General features: G+C 41.4%; 1 pseudogene; it reads left to right on the top strand.

Annotated features, from left to right (window-relative positions):
• The first annotated feature begins 1,123 nt into the window (after positions 1-1,123).
• Positions 1,124-10,067, top strand: part of Tgif1-ps1 (TGFB-induced factor homeobox 1, pseudogene 1) — a 32,696-nt pseudogene continuing 23,752 nt past the window's right edge.

The following is a 10,067-nucleotide window of genomic DNA, read 5'->3' as shown; positions in this document are numbered from 1 at the left end:
CAATGTCTATTTGTAATATCAAGTGGCATTAGAGAAAGGATTGATGGAGCTGAAGGGGTTTGCAACCCAATAAGAACAACAATACCAACCAACCAGAGCTCCCAGGGACTAAACCACCATCCAAAGAGTGCACATCGACAGACCCATGGCTTTCAGTTGCATATGTAGCAGAGAATGGCCTTGCTGGGCACCCATGGGAGGAGAAGCCCTTGGTCCTGCCAAGGCTGGATGACCCAGTGTAGGTGAATGTCAGGGTAGGGAGGCAGGAAGGGGTCGATGGTTGGGTGGGGGAAAGGGGATAACATTTGAAATGTACATAAAAAATACCCAATTAAAATATTTCTCATATCTTAGTTGAAGATAAAAATCTGAAATTTTAATAAAAGAATAAAAACATGTGATGAAATATCAAAGAACAAAAACTTTTAAGTTGATTCTCTGTGATCTTCACACCATGTACCCCAGTCCCACTTATATTCCTGTCCCTCATACTCTCCCTTTGCCTTTAGAACCTCAATCTTAATACAATGTATGTAAACATATGAATAACAAATTTTATGAAAACAAAAACAAAAAGCAAAACAAACAAAAAAAGAAAGTTGGAATGCACACACACACACACACACACACACACACACACAGAGAGAGAGAGAGAGAGAGAGAGAGAGAGAGAGAGAGAGAGAGAGAGAGAGAAGAGCATGGAAAGCATCTCATCATGGAAGCTGCAATATGTCACAGTGTGTCCCATAGTATATCTTCCCTTCCAAGTGTTCATTACAATGACTCTTTGTTCTGGTTCCTGGTCTCTGGCTTCTAGGATATCATCAGTTTTGGAACCTCACCAGAACTCCTCCCTGTTATCCCACTGTTGCCTTATGTCATAAAAATCCTGCAGCTTTGGAACAGCAGGACTGTCCCTTTCAGGAGTCACAACCATTCACTATGATATAGATTCAGGAGTGGGCCAACTCAGAGCCCTGGATCTGGGCTTGATCTGTAGATGTCCCGGTCAGCCTGCAGGTTCTCTGTTAGTTACATCACCACAGTAAGCTGTACAGCGCTGCTGTAGCTAGGCCACCCAATGTTGCCTTTCTCAGGAAGCAGTATCAGCTATTCTGCCCTCATGCCCTCTAGGCCTGCTCAGTTGCAGCCATGGATCCACAGTCAGCACCCCTGTACTGCCCAGTCAAAGCTCTGGGTCTATTTCCCAAGTACTGTAGCAGGAAAAGGGCCGGTCCAGTTTTCTTGTTCTCACACCCTACAACATGAGAGGGACTGGCTTATCTGTGCCGTCACCAGCAAGGCTAGCTACACTGTGTTGTCCAGGCAAGGTGTAGGGTCCGCTTTCCAGAGTGCTACAGCCAGTGAGCAGGCAGGGTTAGCTCTCCTCCAGTCTCATGCCCTCTGCACTCTGCACCAGCTCTCTTAATTATCACAGTGTGAGTGTGTGTGTGTGTGTGTGTGTGTGTGTGTGTGTGTGTGTGTGTGTGTGTGTGTCATCATCACCTCTGCATTCACACCTCACAACTGTGAAGTCCCAGGGCTAGCTTTACAGGCTGGGCCAGTTTTCCCTTCTTATACTCTGCAGCATGCAAGGGGCTGTTTTACCAGTGCCCGTACCACCTATATCAGCTCTTCTGTGCTGTCCAGGTGAGGTATAGGACCAGTTTCCCCAAGTGCTTTAGTCACTGAGGGACAGGGACAGCTCACTCACTCTCATGAACCCAGGGCCAGCTCTACAGAGTAGTTGCAAGGGATCACTTCTGCACCTATGAGGCAGCATCATTTTTAGCCACCCGTACCATCTCTTTGAACTGTATTTAAACAAACAAGCATTCAGTGTACTCCTCAATTTTCTATTTTTTGTTGTAGCTAAGCTTTCTATGGAGTGCAATAATTTACTAGAAGTTATTTCCTTTTGGGGCATCAATAATTAGACATACACTCACATCTGCATGATGAACTGGTGGCTATTGCATATGGACCCCAGAGCAGGACAGGTGCTGCCAACCCTGATCCTGCTCCCCAAAGAATCAGCTGGAGATCTGGACAGAGCAAGGAATCTTAATACAATGTATGTAAACATATGAATAACAAATTTTATGAAAACAAAAACAAAAAGCAAAACAAACAAAAAAAGAAAGTTGGAATTTTCCAAGAAAAGAGGGTCATGACACTATTTTAATTATACTTCAGACTCTTCAGTAGGCACGATCTATCCCTGGCCCAAGTAGTGCATTTCATCTTAGAGCTATCTTACATCACTATTTTTTGGTAGTTCTTTGAGAATATGGGTCAGAAGAAACTAATTTGATTTTATGTGACAAGAACCAAGAATTTACCAATAGACAATTTGCTTCCCTTCATACATGTAGTATGGCATGGAACAAGAGTTTGAACCCTTGGTTTCAGATAATGTGTCAAACCTTTGAATGTGCTAAAGCATAGTCCTTCCGTCTACCTCAGACTTGATCATTAGCAGAGGTAGTCTATTTCCAGAACAGAGCTTCTAGCAATAAATTTGAGTATTTACATTTGTCAACATGAAATATTGTCTGCTTGGTGCTTGGCTTTTTGTACTCACAGAGATGGGAAGTTTCTCTGGCTACTGTTTGAGGGATTGTTCATCTCTTTTATGGAGAAGCTCTTAAATGGCAGATCTCTATGCCTTTAGAGGAACTTGGAGTGTGGTTCTAAGAATTGCACTCTCACATCCTAGGGGACCATTCAGGTTAACACTGTAAAAAGGTTCCCCAAGTGTCCCGAATTAGAGCTTCTGTTAGTTGCAGAAGCCAGTCACTCGTTGTTTACTGTAGTCTCTGGCTTTTTATCTTTTTCTTCATGCCATTTTTAAAATCTATAGTTCTTCAAATCACCTGTGAAAAAAGTTACTAATAGTAAGACAGGAGAACAAAACTTACTCACCCTAGATAAAAAAAAAAAACAAAACATTGAAGACAGAAGCCAGGATACCATCAACACCCAACATGGTCAACCCAAACATTTCATCAGGGTCCCTTACAGGAATGTTGTGAAGAACTGTTTACAGGAAGTTAAATGACTCAAAGACAGCTAGCTGTACCTCTGAAAGCTGTCTAAGCATGGGTGGTAGTGTCTCTTTCAGACAGCTCAGGTGGTCTGAGCCCTTTCCAGGCAGCTTGGTTTGTCTAACAGTGTCTCTCAATCAACCATTCTACTCACATAAGCTTGGGGAGTGAGTATCCTAGTGAATCTGATCATTTCAGGGATGTTTTGAAATGATTGAGTTGTTTATTCTGGAATTTAACAAGCTTTCCTAAAAAAACGGAATATTTCATCTCCATTGAAAACATTCTGCATTTTTTGGATATTTTATTTACATTTCATAGGTTATCCCCTTTCCTGGTTTCCCCTCTGGGAACCCCCTATCCCATCCTCCCTGTCCCTGCTTCTATGAGGGTGCTCCCACACATGCCTACCTACTCCTGACTCCCTGTCCTGACATTCCCTATACTGGGGATTCTAGCCTTCCAAGGACAAAGGGCCTCTCCTCCCACTAATGTCCTATAGGGCCATACTCTGATACATGTGTGGCTGGAGCCATGGGTCCCCCATGTATACTCTTTGGTAGGTGTTTAGTCCTGGGAACTCTGGGGGATTCTGGTTGGTTGACAGTGTTGTTCTTCCTATGGGTTGCAAACCCCATCAACTCCTTCAGTCCTTTCTCTAACTCCTCCTGTGCTCAGTCCAATGGGTACCTGTGAGCATTCTCCTCTATTTGTCAGACTCTGGCTAAGTCTCTCAAGAGACACCTATAGCAAACTCCTGTAAGCATGCACTTCTTGGCATCTGAAATAGTGTCGCAGTTTGGTGTCTATATATGAGATGGGTCCCCCAGGTGTGGAAGTCTCTGTATGATCTTTGTTTCAATCTCTGCTCCACATGTTGTCTTCTTATTTCCCCCCTTGAGTATTTTGTTTCCCTTGCTAAGAAGGTTGGAAGCATTCACACTTTGGTCTTCCATCTTCTTGAGCTTCATGTGGTCTGTAATTGTATCTTAGTTATTCCCAGCTTTTGGGTTAATATCCAATTATCAGTGAGTACAAACCATGTATGTTCTTTTGTGACTAGGTTACCTCACTGAGGATGATATTTTCTAATTCTATCTATTTGCCCAAGAATTTCATGAAGTCATGGATTTTAATACCTGAGTAGTATTCCGTTGTGTAAATGAACCACATTTTCTGTATTCATTCTTCTGTTGTAGAACATCTGTGGTGTTTCCAGCTTCTGGCTACCACAAATAAGGCCAATATGAACATAGTGGAACATGTGTCCCTGTGGCATGGTCAGACATCTTTTGGGTATATTCCCAAGAGTGGTATTTCTGTGTATTTAGGTAGATCGATTTCCAATTTTCTGGGGAACCATCAGACTGATTTCCAAGGGGGTTGTACCAGCTTGGAATTCCACCAGCAATGGAATAATGTTCCTCTTTCGTCACATTCTTGCCAGCATCTGCTGTCACCTGAGTTTTTGATCTTAGCCATTCAGACTGGTGTGAGGTGGAATCTCAGGGTTGTTTTGATTTTCATTTCCCTGATTACTAAGGTTGTTGAACATTTCTCTAAGTGCTTCCTCTCAGCCATCCAGTATTCCTCAGTTGAGAATTCTTTGTTTGCCTCTGTACCCCATTTTTAATAGAGTTATTTGATTATCTGGAGTCTAACTTCTTGAGTTTTTGTAGATATTTTATATTAGCCCTCTATCAGATAGAGGGATGGTAAAGATCTTTTCCTAATCTGTAGTTTGCTGTTTTGTCCTATTGACAGTGTCCTTTGCCTTACAGAAGCTTTGCAATTTTATGAAGCCCCCTTTGTTGATTTTTGATCTTAGAGCATAAGCCATTAGTGATCTATTCAGGAAATTTTCCATTGTGCCTACCTGTTTGAGGCACTTCTCCAGTTTTGCTTCTATTAGTTTGAGTGTATCTTATTTTACATAGAGGTCCTTGATCCACTTGGACTTCAGCTTTGTACAAGGAGATAAGAATGGGTCAATTTGCATTCTTCTACTTGCTGACCTCCAGTTGAACCAGCACCATTTGTTGAAAATTCTTTTTTTCCACTGGATGGTTTTAGCTCCTTTGTCAAAGGTCAAGTAACCATAGGTTTGTGGGTTCATTTCTGGGTCTTCAATTCTATTCCATTGATTTACCTGCATCTCTCCCTAGCAATACCATGCAGTTTTTATCACAATAATATAGTATGTAGTATATTATTATTATATAATATAATATAGTTGAGGTCAGAGATGGTGATTCCCCTGGAATTTTCTTTTCCTGTTGGGAATAGTTTTTGCTATCGTTGTTTTATTGTTTTGTTTTGTTTTGTTTTTTTGTTATTCCAAATGAATTTGAAAATTGCTTTTTCTTACTCTATGAAGAATTGAGTTGGAATTTTGATGAGAATTGCATTGAATCTGTAGTTGCTTTCCTCAAGATGGTTATTTTTGCTATGTTAATCCTGAAAAATCCATGAGATGGAGGTCTTTCCATCTTCTGAGATCTTTGATTTTTTTCTTCAGAGACTTGATATTCTTATCATACAGAATTTTTACATGTTTGGTTAAAGTCAAACCAATGCATTTTGTATTGTGTATGACAATTGCTATAGTGTCGTTTCTCTAATTTCTTTCTCAGCCTGTTTATCCTTTTTTTCTGTTAACCAAAAGTTTGCTAATTCTTTTTTTTTTAATCTTTATTAACTTGGGTATTTCTTATTCACATTTCGATTGTTATTCCCTTTCCTGGTTTCTGGGCCAACACCCCCCTAATCCCTCCCCTCCCCTTCTCTATGGCTGTTCCCCTCCCCACCCTCCCCCTATTACCACCCTCCCCCCAACAATCACATTCACTGGGGGTTCAGTCTTGGCAGGACCAAGGGCTTCCCCTTCCACTGGTGCTCTTACTAGGCTATTCATTGCTACCTATGAGGTTGGAGCCCAGGGTCAGTCCATGTATAATCTTTGGGTAGTGGCTTAGTCCTTGGAAGCTCTGGTTGGTTGGCATTGTTGTTCATATGGGGTCTCAAGCCCCTTCAAGCTTTTTCAGTACTTTCTAAGATTCCTTAGATTTCCTGTGTACAGTAAATACAACTTAGTGACCAAGACAGTCACTAACTCAGAGTAAAAGGCTGAAAAAAAATTTCCAAGCAAATTGTTCCAAGAAACAAGCTTGAGTAGCCATTATAATATCAAATAAAATTGACTTGAAGCTATCAAAAAGAGAAGAGAGAACACTTCATACTCATTAAAGAAAAAAATCTAACAAGATGGGACAAAGAGAAAGCAGTGCTAAGAGGAAAACTCATAGCTCCGAATGCCTCTAAAAAAACAAAAACAAAACAAAACAAAACAAAAAACAAACAAACAAAAACTGGAGACAGCATACACTAGCAACTTGAGAACACATCTGAAAGTATAGAAAAAAAAGAAGCAAATATACCAAAGAGGAGTAGATGGCAGAAAATAATCAAATTCATGGTTGAAATTAACCAAGTAGAAACAAAAGGAACGATACAAAAATCGACAAAAACGGGAGCTGGTCTTTGAGAAAGCCAACAAGATAGATAAACCCTTAGCTAGTCTAATCAGAGGGCACAGAGACAGTAACCAAATTAACAAAATCAGAAATGAAAAATAACAACAAATAATAACAAAAGCTGAGGATTCAAAAAAATCACGAGATTCTACCTTAAAAGGGGGAAAAAAAACCCACATACTTAACAAAACTGGAAAATCTGGATGAAATGGACAATTTTCTAGACAGATACCAGGTACCAAATCACAATAAGATAAACCATCTAAACAGTCCATAACCCCTGAAGAAAGAGAAACAGTCAGTAAAATCGCCCAACCTCAAACAGCCCAGGACCAGATGGGTTTAGTGCAGAATTTTATCAGACTATTAAAGAAGACCTAATTCCAATATTGTTCAAACTATTCCACAAAACAGATACAGAAGGAACACTACCCAATTCAGTCTATGAAGCCACAGTTATACTCATACCTAAATGACACAGATACTCAACAAAGGAAGAGAACATCAGACCAACACCCTGTATGAATATTAATGCAGAAATATTCAGTAATATTCCCACAAACTGAATCTAAGGACACCTCAAAAGGATCATCCATCATGATTGTTGTTATCAGAACACATTAGCCTCCAGCAGTGATGTCAATTGGTCACCATACATTCCCAGCATACATTTGGTTCAGCTCCCACCTTCACATGGGAGCAGTTATGTCACAGTTCAAATAAAAGGCAGACACTTTCTGCCCCCCTCCTCTTCTCTTTTACTGCTCTTCTCCCTCTTTTGACCCCCTCTTGACACAATTGTTCCCAATGAACCTTTCAAAGTGGAACAATTATTGGCCTGGTATGGTGTCGCAAGCCACAAGTCTAACATAACAATAACCAAGTACACTTGATCCCGGGGATGGAGGGATGGTTCAATATAAGAACATCCATCAAACTAATCCACTATATAAACAAACTGAAAGGGGAAAAAAAACCACATGATGAGAAATCATTTGACAAAATTCAATAACCTTCATGATAAAAGTCTTGGAAAGATAGGAATTCAAGGCCCATACATAAACATAGTATAGCAATATACAGCAAACCATTAGCCAACATCAAACTAAATGGTAAGAAACTTTAAGCAACCCCACTAAAATCAGGGACTAGACAAGGCTTCCCACTCTCTCCCTACCTATTCAATATAGTACTTTAAGACCTAGCCAGAGCAATTAGACAACAAAAGGAGGTCAAAGGGACACACATTGGAAAGGAAGAAGTCAAAATATCACTATTTGTAGATGACATGATAGTACACTTCAGTGATCCCAAAAATTCCACCAGAAAACTTCTAAACCACACCGGTGGATCCCGGACCGCAGCAGCTCTCTGCTCCCAAACCCCGTGGGAGAGAGACCTCACCGCCTGATCAGGTGGGCACTCCTGAGGCTGCAGAGCGGAGGAGACCACCAACACTGCCCACCCCTGCCCACATCCCTGGCCCAAGAGGCAACTGTATAAGGCCTCTGGGTTCCCGTAGGGGAGGGCCCGGGAGCGGCAGGACACCTGCGTCTGAGACACTGCCGGAACCTGAAGGAAACAGACCGGATAAACAGTTCTCTGCAACCAAATCCCGTGGGAGGGAGAGCTGAACCTTCAGACAGGCGGACACGCCTGGGAAACCAGAAGAGACTGCACTCTGTGCACATCCAGGCGCCAGAGGAAAACACCAAACGTCATCTGAAACCCTGGTGCACGGAGGCTCCCGGAAGGAGCGGCACAGATTTTCCCGGTTGCTGCCACAGCGGAGAGGACTTAGGCAGTACCCCACGAGCAAACTTGAGCCTTGGACCCACAGGTAGGACCAACTTTTCCCCTGCAAGAAACCTGCCTGGTGAACTCAAGACACAGGCCCACAGGAACAGCTGAAGACCTGTAGAGAGGAAAAACTACAGGACCGAAAGCAGAACACTCTGTCCCCATAACTGGCTGAAAGAAAACAGGAAAACAGGTCTACAGCACTCCTGACACACAGGTTATAGGACAGTCTAGCCACTGTCAGAAATAGCAGAACAAAGTAACACTAGAGATAATCTGATGGCGAGAGGCAAGCACAGGAACCCAAGCAACAGAAACCAAGACTACATGGCATCATCGGAGCCCAATTCTCCCACCAAAGCAAACACGGAATATCCAAACACACCAGAAAAGCAAGACCTAGTTTCAAAATCATATTTGATCATGATGCTGGAGGACTTCAAGAAAGACATAAAGAACTCCCTTAGAGAACAAGTAGAAGCCTACAGAGAGGAATCGCAAAAATCCCTGAAACAATTCCAGGAAAACACAATCAAACAGTTGAAGGAATTAAAAATGGAAATAGAAGCAATCAAGAAAGAACACATGGAACAACCCTGGACATAGAAAATCAAAAGAAAAGACAAGGAGCTGTAGATACAAGCTTCACCAACAGAATACAAGAGATGGAAGAGAGAATCTCGGGAGCAGAAGATTCCATAGAAATCATTGACTCAACTGTCAAAGATAATGTAAAGCAGAAAAAGCTACTGGTCCAAAACATACAGGAAATCCAGGACTCAATGAGAAGATCAAACCTAAGGATAATAGGTAGAGAAGAGAGTGAAGACTCCCAGCTCAAAGGACCAGTAAATATCTTCAACAAAATCATAGAAGAAAACTTCCCTAACCTAAAAAAAGAGATACCCATAGGCATACAAGACGCCTACAGAACTCCAAATAGATTGGACCAGAAAAGAAACACCTCCCGACACATAATTGTCAAAACACCAAACGCACAAAATAAAGAAAGAATATTAAAAGCAGTAAGGGAAAAAGGTCAAGTAACATATAAAGGCAGACCTATCAGAATCACACCAGACTTTTCGCCAGAAACTATGAAGGCCAGAAGATCCTGGACAGATGTCATACAGACCCTAAGAGAACACAAATGCCAGCCCAGGTTACTGTATCCTGCAAAACTCTCAATTAACATAGATGGAGAAACCAAGATATTCCATGACAAAACCAAATTTACACAATATCTTTCTACAAGTCCAGCACTACAAAGGATAATAAAGGGAAAAGCCCAACATAAGGAGGCAAGCTATACCCTAGAAGCAAGAAACTAATCATCTTGGCAACAAAACAAAGAGAATGAAAGCACACAAACATAACCTCACTTCCAAATATGAATATAACGGGAAGCAATAATCACTATTCCTTAATATCTCTCAATATCAATGGCCTCAACTCCCCAATAAAAAGACATAGATTAACAAACTGGATACGCAACGAGGACCCTGCATTCTGCTGCCTACAGGAAACACACCTCAGAGACAAAGACAGACATTACCTCAGAGTGAAAGGCTGGAAAACAATTATCCAAGCAAATGGTCAGAAGAAGCAAGCTGGAGTAGCCATTCTAATATCAAATAAAATCAATTTTCAACTAAAAGTCATCAAAAAAGATAAGGAAGGACACTTC

This window comes from Rattus norvegicus, chromosome 2 (assembly GCF_036323735.1).
Source record: "Rattus norvegicus strain BN/NHsdMcwi chromosome 2, GRCr8, whole genome shotgun sequence".
Taxonomy (NCBI): domain Eukaryota; kingdom Metazoa; phylum Chordata; class Mammalia; order Rodentia; family Muridae; genus Rattus; species Rattus norvegicus.
The sequence above is the reverse complement of the archived record's forward strand: the minus strand, read 5'-3'. Positions and strand labels throughout refer to the sequence as shown.